This window comes from Natrix helvetica, assembly GCF_964273705.1.
Source record: "Natrix helvetica genome assembly, chromosome: 1".
Taxonomy (NCBI): Eukaryota; Metazoa; Chordata; class Lepidosauria; order Squamata; family Natricidae; genus Natrix; species Natrix helvetica.
The window spans coordinates 83277984-83290058 of NC_138548.1; positions in this window are offsets into that span (position 1 = coordinate 83277984).

Sequence of the window (12075 nt, forward strand, 5' to 3'; positions counted from 1 at the left end):
TTCTTTTGAAGACGTTTTGCTTCTCATCCAAGAAGCTTCTTAGCTCTGACAGGACAGAGCTTCTTGGATGAGAAGCGAAACGTCTTCAAAAGAAAAAGAAAGCCCAGTTGCCTCCTCAAAAAGCACCTTTGGGACGGCCATGTCCTGGGTGACTGAGAATCTCTACAGATTCTTACAAGCTGCTACTGTTTTATGTGAACAGGTAAATTTACAAGTTGGTTCACTGTTATCTCCGATTAAGAGAGTACCAAATGCCATCTGAAAACTCATGAAATTATCATGAGGTTCTTAGAGATTTGACTTAAACTTTGGAAACCAAGCTATTAGTAATAAGTAATTATTATTTTATTTAAACCATTATACATGTTATTCTTTTTACATTTTATTGAACGTTTCCTACTTTTTTTATCCATTGATAAAATATTACAGCCTATATATAAAATTACTCATTAATCCAATGCCAGCTTTGAAGAGACAAAAGTTTTGCTATTTGCTGGAAAGCTACAAATAAGATCAATGAATATTTCTTGCCTGGGGAATCATTCTGTTCTATAAATACAATGGAAAGTAGAGGTGGGAATTAACTGGATTCACAGACAGTAACAACATATAATTAATACTTAAGCTGAGAGTTGGGTGGCATGTATATTTAATTAATGATTAATAATACTAAACACAAGTGTATTGTTATTTATTGATTTATTAAATTTCTATCCTGCTTTCATACCAGAGCTCAATGCACTGTACATCTTTGTCCCGCCAATAATACCCTGTGAGAATTAAGGCTAAGCTTAGAGAAACAAATGCCTATCCAACGTCATCCAGGGAGTTTCCCTGGTTAATGTACTTGAATGAACCTGAGTGTCCATCACCCTGGACCAACCTTTTAATCAGTACACCACACTGACTTTGGAGTTTTGGCATTAGGTTTAGCATCTTATGTAATGTAAAGCATTTTGATTTGTTATCCACAATGGCTCATTTCATTGTCGGCCGCCTGCCAACTATAATGTTGTCAGGGCATATATGCGCAGAGCAGAGCTTATGATTTTTAAAAAAAATCTTTGCAAAGATTCATATGCATCCTGTTTTAAATAAAAGTAGATATTTTTGTGATCTCTTTAGTCAAGTGTAGGATGAGAAGTTATTAGAGATTTCAGAAAAAAGTGCAGATATACATAGTATGTAGCGCTAGTAAAGCATCAGCCATTCAGTATACTGGATCAGCTCTCCTATCAAAAGCGTGGTTTTCTACTTCTTTTAATCAATATTAATACCTCCAGTGTTCATCCTATGATACAAATATATTTGAGGCAGATGATCATTCTCATAATAAATTAGTTAGACGGATTGCTTTACTTATCAGCAAATAAATAGCTGATCAGGGGTGTGAAAGAAGTGCAAAGTTCTGGAGCATGCAGGACATTGCAAAATACAATAAATATGACTTTATGCTTTTATGAAAAATATATTCTGAACTTTTGAATTATTTCCCATGCTCTTCGAATATGTTAGATCTCTTCTAGAGTTTACAGTATGGCTTTGGCGGTGCCAATCAATGGGATCCACTGAAAAAGAGATAGACCAGAGCACATTACCTCTTACAGCTTCAAAATATACTTCTGTACAATGAAAAAAAATGTTATCCATGCAAAGTTATTACAAAGACATAAAATAATCCTGTGATGCAATTAACTATATTTCTCCAAAAATTCATAAACAGAATAGTCTTGAATCCATTCTTTATTGCCTCCTCCCTTGGTCTCTTCTGGAACTCAGGCATCTCTTAAAAAAAGAAAAAGAACATAGCTTGTTTGCAATCAAAATTAGTAGCTATCTTTTCAAATAAAGAAAGAAATTCACAAAGAAGAGGGAGTCAAACTATTCTCCAAGGCACCTGAGGGTAGAACAAGAAGCAATGGGTGGAAACTAATCAAGGAGAGAAGCGATTTAGAACTGAGGAGAAATTTCCTGACAGTTAGAACAATTAATCAGTGGAACAGCTTGCCTCCAGAAGTTGTGAATGCCCCAACACTGGAAGTCTTTAAGAAGATGTTGGATAGCTATTTGTCTGAAACGGTATAGGGTTTCCTGCCTAGGCAGGGGGTAGGACTAGAAGACCTCCAAGGTCCCTTCCAACTCTACTATTGTATTGTATTAAATGATGTGAATTTTATTATATTAATAAGCCAAAAGGTCCTTATTCCAGTTTTGAAATCAGTGTTAATGAACACGTCTTAATTCACATATGTTATGTTTTATTTCAAGGTAATATACAGTATTTGCATACTTTTCTGACCCCCCCCCCTTTTTTTTCCATTTTATTTTGTTATTTAATTCTGCTTAGAATTTCCACATTTGAACTAGGCTGCTGACACAGAGAAAACCCTTTTACATAAACAGATGTTTGACCTGCCTTAGCAACAACCTATCAGGAAAGAATCAAAGACTCAGAGTATATTTGATCGCTAACCTGTAATTAAATACTAATCATGCTCATTCTTATCCATCCTTTCTTCTCCCTTATTTTATGAACAGAGTTCTCCATCAGAACAACTGTTTTCTCTCCATCTAGAAAGAGCGTTTGCGCCATACCATTATGAACATAAATGAGTTTGGATAATTTTCTGCCGAGCATGTTCCATGTAGCTGAGACTGCTATTTGCTAAGCATTGGGGCTGCATAGCCCCTTTTTTGTTAATATGATCCATGCAGAAATTCTCTCTTAGCCATCCTGAAAAAAGAATATAAGATGCGTAACAGGTGGGGAGAATATTTTTTGCTCAAGCAAGCCTAAAATTTTAAGTGGAAATATTCACTGATGTAATTTTCTAACTTGGGTTTTGACTTGCAAACTGCTCTAATGTCTATATTTGTTCCAGTGGCTTAAGTCATTGCTTTAATCTCCTGGTATCTGAAATGTGACACTGACATATAGATGACTGATACTTCATGTCACGCAGTTGCTCTAAGTAAGTATATTCCTTGCATACAGCAAATTCAATATAGCATATACATAAGGCATTCTGACTATATCTGGTAACATTTGAACCACTACATGTTATTTAAATCAACACTAGATAAAGGAAAAGCAATAACAACGTTGTGACTGACTGTCATTCTGAATTATGTATTGTTTTCACTATTTATCACCATCACCAGCTGACTAGATGAGAATGTAGTCTGCTGCAATTTTGGCATAGTTCTATTTGGTTCAAAAGCTTCAAGTCCAAAGGCTGCAAGCCCCATTTAGTTCAGGGACTTGGTTTTGGATAAAATGGTATAAGATGAAACTCTAAGCCTTTTTGACTTAACTTTTTTAGTGTTAGTGAACAGTTGTGAGTGATTTATCAAAGTACCAAACATCGAAGGATAAAGCTGTTAACCTTGAATGTACAAAAGATTTTAAAAAGGTAAATGTAGAGGTTTTTCCTGTCCAGTCATATTTGGCAATAGGGGGCAGTGCTCATCTACATTTCGTAGCGGAGGGAGCCAGCATTGTCGGAAGACAATACTGTGGTCATGTGGCCAGCATAATAATGCACTGAGGCACACATAATGCTATTACCTTCCTGCCAAATTGGTACCCACTTATCTACTCGCATTTGCATGCTTTTGAACTGCTAGTTGGGGCGATGTGAGCTCACTTGGGTCTTGAACCCAGACTGTCAGCTTTCTAGTTGATAAGCTCAGCGTCTTTCGTTAATATTCACCTTTTTCTCAGTCCTGTACCATTATTTCACCTCTATAGTATCATCATTTCCTAGAAAGTGAAGGGTGCACCCAGATCCTCTGAATGAAAATCTGAAATTACTAGATTTATCATTTTTTTCAAAAAATGAGCGCCTTTATCTGATGGTTTGCCATCATACATCTGTAGAATACAGGTACTTATAAAATAAAAAATCTTGAAGGCTTATTTCATTATACTGCAATTAATGTGCATTGCTCCCAATAATCACTTATTAGATGTTTTATTTTTAAGTACTTTGTAGACATACCATATATCCTTTATCAAATGTAACTAGGAACAGATAAATGAATCTTGAGTGTGGTAAAGTGTGCAGCACATAATTCTAAGTTGTAGTCTTCATGATTATCTCATTTCTGTAGACATTATCAGTTTACCTAAATGATTTTGTTTTAAGCCTAAAGCTTATCTTTGGATTTGGAAATTGTCCACAACTGCTAGCATTAGGGCTGTCTCATTTTAAAAACATGTCTATATGCAATTTCATGTACTACGTATATGATGTGGAATGCATGTGAGGAAAATATTTTTGCATCTCAAGTCTATTAAGACTTAATATGGGCACTGCTATCCCATTCCCTCTTACTTTTAGCCTAATTCAAACTTCAACTGAAATTCAGCATCATCCAGAATTATAGACCGAGATTTATTTGAGGCCTGGTAGTATTCATCAAAGTCAGAGCAATGGTTACTTTCCAAACATATGGTCCCATTACTAATAAATTCTCCTGCCTCTGGACAGTATTAATGGGTCACATCCATTGTTACAGCCTGGTGTGCAATGAAGTTTTCTCTTACTGCATTCCTCCTTCTTTATCTGCAAATCTTTTCCACAGAATTTCCCAACTTTCCTGGAGGGAGGGAATGGAAGAAATCTTTATTTTACTGATCAAAAACTCCACCAGGTTTAACTCTCTGCTTAATTAAAAAAATTAAAAGCCTACGATTTGTTTTTTTTAAAAACAGGGCTAAAGTAAAAAGGAAGGAAGTGCACACGTATGAAAAGGGGATATATCAAAGGATATAAACATTTCAGTTTAGTACAGCTTAACGCAGAGACAAAGCAGAGATAGCTGATTCTGGACGAGAAAAATGAGACGTTCCAATATGGATTCTGATGCAGCAAGTGGATGATGTAGTTCAGTTAATTTTGCTGACAGATGTCAGACTGAATAACAGCTTGTCTTCTAAACCATCAATGCCAAGCTATACTCTCATTAATTCAGTAAGTAGAGTACAAATGGTTTTCTGCCAAATGTATAAAACTGGAATATTTGCAAGAATGGTATTTGTATGCATATATTTTAAAACATGGAATTAAAACTGAATGGCTACGTGAAAGAGCTGTTGACAAATCTACTTGTTTCCATCCTCTGTGCAGTCGTGGACAAGACACGGCACTTTGTACACTTTATCAGGATTATTTTTAATAGTTGCTTCACTCACATGAAGCTTCACAAATGATTTATCTCTATAATTTCCAGAATCAACCTTTGTCAGAGTCAAACCAATCCCCCAAAGATGTACGAGTCCAAGTAGCTTTATTCTTTGGGAACTACTTCAAAACAATTGGATAGACACACAATTATTGTTCTTATATGAACAATAAAAGATCTTTTCGGTGAATTTTGTGGAATTCTGAATCCCTCAATCAACAGTGTGAAAATAGACACGAAGACTAAGTACCACACAAACTGCACTTTAGCTTTAATCATCATACATTTTTACAATCCACATTAAGAGTTCCAGAAAAATCTACTTTCATAAGTGAGCCAATGGTAATTATGAAGATCACAGGCCTTGGGCAAGAATGGGTGGTGCATCGAACCAACTTGGAAATAAGGAAGAATTTCCTGATAGGGAAAACTATTAAGTAATGGAACGGCTTACCATTCAGCACCCAGGTTTGGGTGCTCCATCGCTGGGATTTTTGCAGAGTTGGTAATCATTTGCCTGAGATGGGCAGGGGATTAAAGAACTCCAAGGTCCCTCACAGCCAGAGGTGGTATTCAGCTGGTTCGCCCTGGACGAACCGGTAGTGGCGGCGATGGGAGGCTCCACCCACCCACCCAGACATCATCACGGATGCTCTACGCATGCGCAGAAGCGCCCACAGTCCCAGCTCTGAACCGATAGCGAAGATAAGAGGATTTAATGCCTGCTACCAGCCCAGAGCTGGGTTGCTCCCGGTTCGGCTGAACCAGTGGTGGTGGTGGCAAGAAGCTCTGCCCAACTGCGGATGCTTCTGCGCATGCACATAAACGTCTGCACATGCACAGAAGCATCACACGCAAGCGTGCGTGCGAGCGAACGGATAGTAAACCGGTTAGCAACTCACCACTCTACCAGCCCTACGATATTATAATAATAATAATAAATAAATTTGAATTTATTAGCCGCTCTCTTTCCAGATAGGACTCGGGGCGGCGTACAATAGAACATATAAAACATAAAACATATATACAAACACATAAACATACATATATACAAAGACATACATGCACGGAGGAGGTAACAAGTTACATCACATTAGACAGTTAAAAATCACCGTTAAAATACCCCAATTATAATAACAAAATTTAAAATTTAAAATTTAAAAAATTTAAAAGGACTGTCAGGAGGAATAAGAAAAAATTTACGGTTGAGCCAGGCCAGATAATTGAAAGAGGTGGGTCTTCAGCTGTACACGGAAGGAGCGGAGATCGGAAATAATCCTGATGTCACGGGGGAGGTCATTCCACAGGGCTGGGCCCATCACAGAGATGATTCACAGAGATGATTCCAGTTGTGCTGCATCATCCCAGCCATGTTACTACTTTAGCTTCTATAAATATTTAGAAAATTATAAAAACAAGGAAGAAAGGCAAAGGCTAATTATAACAAAACGAAGTTCAGAGATAGAGCGCTATGAAGATTTCCTGAAATATTACCTTTAAAATGCACCAAGTACTTCAACTAAGCCTAGCATTGCCCTCTACAAAGCTTCAACGCAAAGGTGATACCAGAAGCAGAAGAGACAAAAGTAAACATAAAGGCACATTGCCAAAAAAACAAAAAAACAAAAAAAACAAAAAAAACCCCAACCCTTGCTCTTCCAGTGATGCTTGTAACCAACCAAAGGGTTATTGATTTCCACTTGATTGGCAGGACTCAGCATAGCCTGGTACCGGCTGCAGATAAATACAGAAAGATTGAGGTTCTTTTTAAGCAGCACCAACGAGAGAGGGGGAAAAAACATATTAATCAAGACGTCATCAAGAGGCAGTATACTTAGCTTGCACTTGCAAAACGGAAACTATCCTACAGGGGGGGCAGATTGCCCCTGCACTGAACCCTTTTTTTTAAACTGCCCTGCAGGCCTCTCAACTTGTTCCAAAAAGGAAGCTAGGCCAGCTCTTGTTGATTTGTGGGTAAACACAGTTCTTCCTTAATTCAGGCATGTATACATCCGTCAAGTGTCTGTGTGTTCACCACGCCTGCCGCTTCCTCCCTCTCCATAGTTGGGTGGGCAGTTCAATCCGATTATATAGTGCCAACCATCTCGATGGTAGGCACAGTGGTTGTCCTTATCCCTCCAAATACAAGATCAAAAAAGTTCTGTGAAAAACATCAATACAAACTAAACCTAAATAATGCTTTGGGCTTTTATTAATATATGCTTTTAACAGTGACATTAAAAGAAAGCTGTGATCATCCCTTGTCACTGACCAATGCTAATGTAGTTGAGTGCAAAACATGAAGGGCCCCAGATTGCCTAATCTTGAAAAGATCACATCACATTATAGCAATAGCACTTAGACTTATATACTGCTTCATAGTGCTTTTATAGTCCTTTCTAAGCGGTTGATAGAGTTAGCATATTGCCCCCAACAATCTGGGTCCTCATTTTACCCACCTCGGAAGGATGGAAGGTAGAGTCAACCTTGACCCTGGTGAGATTTGAACTGCTGAACTGCAGCTAGCAGTCAGCTAAAGTAGCTGCAGTACTGCACTCTAACCATTGCGCCCCCTCGCCTCTGTGATTATGATCTAACTTCTCACTGTTTGTGTATAATATAGAAAGCAACTTGCCCTTATGAGAATAAACAGAATAATAAAGAATGGGTTAATTTAGGCTAAATGTATATATATAATATATACATTTATATACAGTAATGTATTATATCTATTGTATTACATTATACCTAGATGACTGCTAAATGGCAATTATCTTTGCTATCAGCTTGGGCTCATTTAGATTTTTCAGGCCTATATATGATACACTTCCTTTAAAGAAACCTTTCCCCCCCAAAAAATATTCAAAAGTTGAAGAACTCCTTTCTAGTGTTATTGCTTTAATTCAAATTGGGGATTCCTGTACTGTAAAAAAAGATATGAAAAGAAAGTCACATATTTTGTACTTCCCAGAAGAAGAGGTCAGGTCTGAGGAGCAGAGTCTTTGCTGAAGCAGCAATAGACTTATCAAAACTTCCCCAGCTGTGATAAAGAAAGCTGGAACACATTGACATTTATAGAAAAAAATTGGTCTTAGAAGGGCCGATGATTCCCAAATCAAATAAATAAAAAAGGGTTGCTGTAGAAACAAGATATTTAAAAACCACACACATGCCTACAAATTCATTAATAGGACTTCTACTTTCAAGTGGAAACATTATCTGACCAGAAAAGGCAATTTGGAAAACTGTGTTTAGTTAAGAAAAAGGTGCCAGCACTGGATGCTGAGATATTTTGGGCTTCACAGACATCCTTCAAGCCTTGCTTTATATTGCCACTTGATGAAAAAAAAATGTTGTCCCAGGCCACCCAAGATTCATTTCTGTTGGTTCCCTGGGTCCTTAAGCATTTTCCTGTCATCAACTATCTGCAAAACTGTAAAGGTATTGGGTGACTTAGTCACTGACCACTCAAGCAATCCTAACGTAATGGATAGAATGGGGCCAACTTGTCAGTTCGACAAAAATGCATGAATGATTTCAAGGGAAGACAGATAAGAAAAGAAGTGCTTAAGCAAAAGAAAGAGAAGGTAAAGAAATAACAGTGGATTGCTATTTTCGGTTTGTTTTCTTTAGAAAAGCTTCTTTCTTCCTGGTGGCATTTGCTTTCATTTTGCTACACAGAAACTCTACCAAATAATGAGGAAGAGGTACAAAACATGTCTCTATAGATCAGGGGTGTCCAAACTTGGGAACTTTAAGACTTGTGGACTTCAACTCCCAGAATTCCCCAGCCAACTCCCAGAATTCCCCAGCCAACTCCCAGAATTCCCTAGCCAACTCCCAGAATTCCCCAGCCACCCATGCTGGCTGGGGAATTCTGGGAGTTGAAGTCCACAAGTCTTAAAGTTCCCAAGTTTGGACACCCCTGCTATAGATGGACAAAAATACTGTTAACCCAACACCCTATTTTTGTTTTAGGCCTGAGGGAAATAGTAATTAGAAGGTTCCGGAAGGTGGAGTATAGATATGCAATGTTCAATTTTATGAACCATTTCGAACTCAGAACAGCTGGTTTTGGACAGTTCCTATACAACCTGAAATGGATGCGTTTCAGCTGTCTGGGGTCATGCGTGTTTGTAAATCCAGACAGGAGCGGTTGAGGGGAAAAGTGGGTGAATGACAGAAAGGCAAAGGGAGAGAGGGAAGCAAGAGTTTTGAGAACAACAGCAGTAGGTCAATAATTGTCTCCACTTGAAATCTTCCTTGCTGCTATCACCAGTAAAGAAGAAACAGAGGTACAGGTCAATATATATTGCAATAAGATGATGAGGGTGAAGGTTTGTTCTCTGAGCTTGTTGGTTGGTTTCCAAACGTTTCATTACCAGGCTAGGTAAAATCTTCAGCAGAATTTAGGGAGTGTCGGTGTTTTTTGTTTGTTTGTTTGTTTATAAGGGCTTCAGGTGCAGATGTGTCAAGTGAGGATCTTGTGATGGCTCAGCTGTGAGTTGTCAGTGAGTCTTGTGATGGGTCTTGTGATAAGGAGATTACATAAGGTCAGGGTCATTGAAATATGAACTGCTGGGGGGGGGGTTGCGTGGGTTGATTGAGGGTTGGTGCAGTCTCTGGTTGGCTGTGATTTGGATTCTGAGGGGTTCATAGGCTGGTTGTAGGCCAATTTATCTGTTAATGGAATTGCTTGTGGAGTGCCAGCCTTCAATGTAATGTCGAGTGTGGTGGTGGTGGGAGGTTGTGTGGCTGATGTTTTTTGTGTTGCTCTGATCAAACTGGTGCTGTTTAGTGTTGGTGTGGGTAGAGATGAAGGATTTGGGATTGTGGTGTTTTGACTGCCCGCTGGTGTTTACGGATCCTGGATTTTAATTGACTTGAGGTTTGTCCCATGTAGAATTTCTTACAGTTGATTTTGTAGATTACATTGTTTCTTTCATCCTTCTGTATTTCTGTATAAGAAGAGGCTGAGAAGATTGGAGAGCCAGGTCAGTTGATGGGAGGTGCCATCACCCCTAATCAACATGGAAGTGACATGGCAGAGAGGAGGGGAGCTGCTGAGATGGGGGATAAGCTGGTAAACATTTTATAAACAGGAGCTGCTTAGAATTAGGCATCTAGGTGAACCTTTTCTGACCAACAAATATTATTAAAAGGCATAAGGTTTTGTAAACTGAAGCTCATTTCATAGGATGCAGAGCGGCTAGACTGATGCAGGATTTAAATTGGGTTGAGTCAGTAGTGAAAAAAGTGGAAGGAGAGAAGGTGGTAGGTTGGCTATGCAGTTTATGTGCAAAACATTGCAATAAATCAACAACTGTGTCAAAAACTCCTTGTATTTGTTCAGACCTTCTGAAAGTGCCTACAATCTTTTGATGTATGCAAATTCAACAATTGTTTGAAAGTGCTGTTAAAGCCCCACTTTTCCAAAATGGTTACTTTGAGGTTTGCTGTAGAACATCTGGGAGGTTTAAATGCTTTCATGTTATGTTAGCCTTGTTTTGTCAAACTTTTCGCTACTATATTTTGTCCCTATGTAGAATCCAGAGGAGATAGCTTACAGATGATGACATACATCAGTTGGAAGAATATGTGAAGCGGCCTCTAATTTGTGTCTATTTGTTGGGGCCTGTGATGTGTATATGCAAGAACCAATTTTTGCCATTTTAACATTATAGACCCGTGATGGTGAACCTATGGCACATGAGCTGTCGCCCCAGGTCAGATCTCCGTTTCTTTCATGAGCTTCTGTTTCCCTGCAAACGACGAAACAGAAGCTCACAAAAGAAAAAGATGTTGACTCTTGCTGTGCTGCAGGTCTCTGCTGCGCATGCACACATGCCTGTACGTCGGTGCGTGCACACCTTCATTTTTCCATGCACACCTTTCAGTTTGGGCATGCGTGCATGCGCAGTTTGGGCACTCAGTGTCTAAAAGGTTCTCCATCACTGTTAAAGACTAACAAGGGCCTCCTCCTACAACGTCAGAAGCTGCTCAGGGATGGGTGATCTGGGTTAAATGAGGGTGGAAATCAGAGGCAATATATCATCATGCTTGATCTTGATGTTATCTTGTCCAAACCAGAGCACCCTAAGAAACCCTAAGTTTTAACTCTGCTGAATTGTAACTGATTGTAACTGATTCAAAATAGTTTGATAGAATCTCCAGAACATGAAAGTTTGCTTTATGTTTCTAGGGAAAACTACTGTCTTCCAATAAGGTTGTTTATTGCTCCGCATATCATCAGGCTCAGGGGTGGGTTCCTACCAGTTCTAACCTCTTCTACAGAAGAGGTTCCACAAATCTACAGTGCTGTTTAGAACCGGTTCCAGCCCCCTCCCCTCGCCCGTCCACACACCATCAAGATGAAGAGCGAGAGGAGGAATTCTGGGAGTTGAAGTCTGGGAGTTAAAGCTGTCAAGTTTGAACACCCCTGGGTTTTTTTTTCTAAAGGGTTAGGGGTGCGAGGGTCTTGTAACTTGACAGCTTTAAGACTTGCGTGCTTCAATACCAGAGTTTCTGAGCCAACATTTTGGTTGCTAGGCAAGAGCGTTAAGTGAGTTTCACATTTTACAAGTTGGCCACGCCTACCCAGTCACATGTCTGGCAAGGCACTCCCAACCAGTCACATAGCCAGCAAGCCACTCCCACAAAGCAGGCCACACCTACAGAAGAGGTTCTAAAAATTTTTGAAACCCACCACTGCATCAGGTTCATGCACATATTAAGCCATAACACGACCTGTTTTGTCTTAGCATATCTAAAGCTGTCGTGCCTTGTATTGTAGCTTTATTCTTTGTTGTTTGTTCAAAAAATAATAGTGAGATGAAGAAGATTGGGTCTTGCAATTTGTGTGTAGTTTATGGTTTAACCTGCCATGTG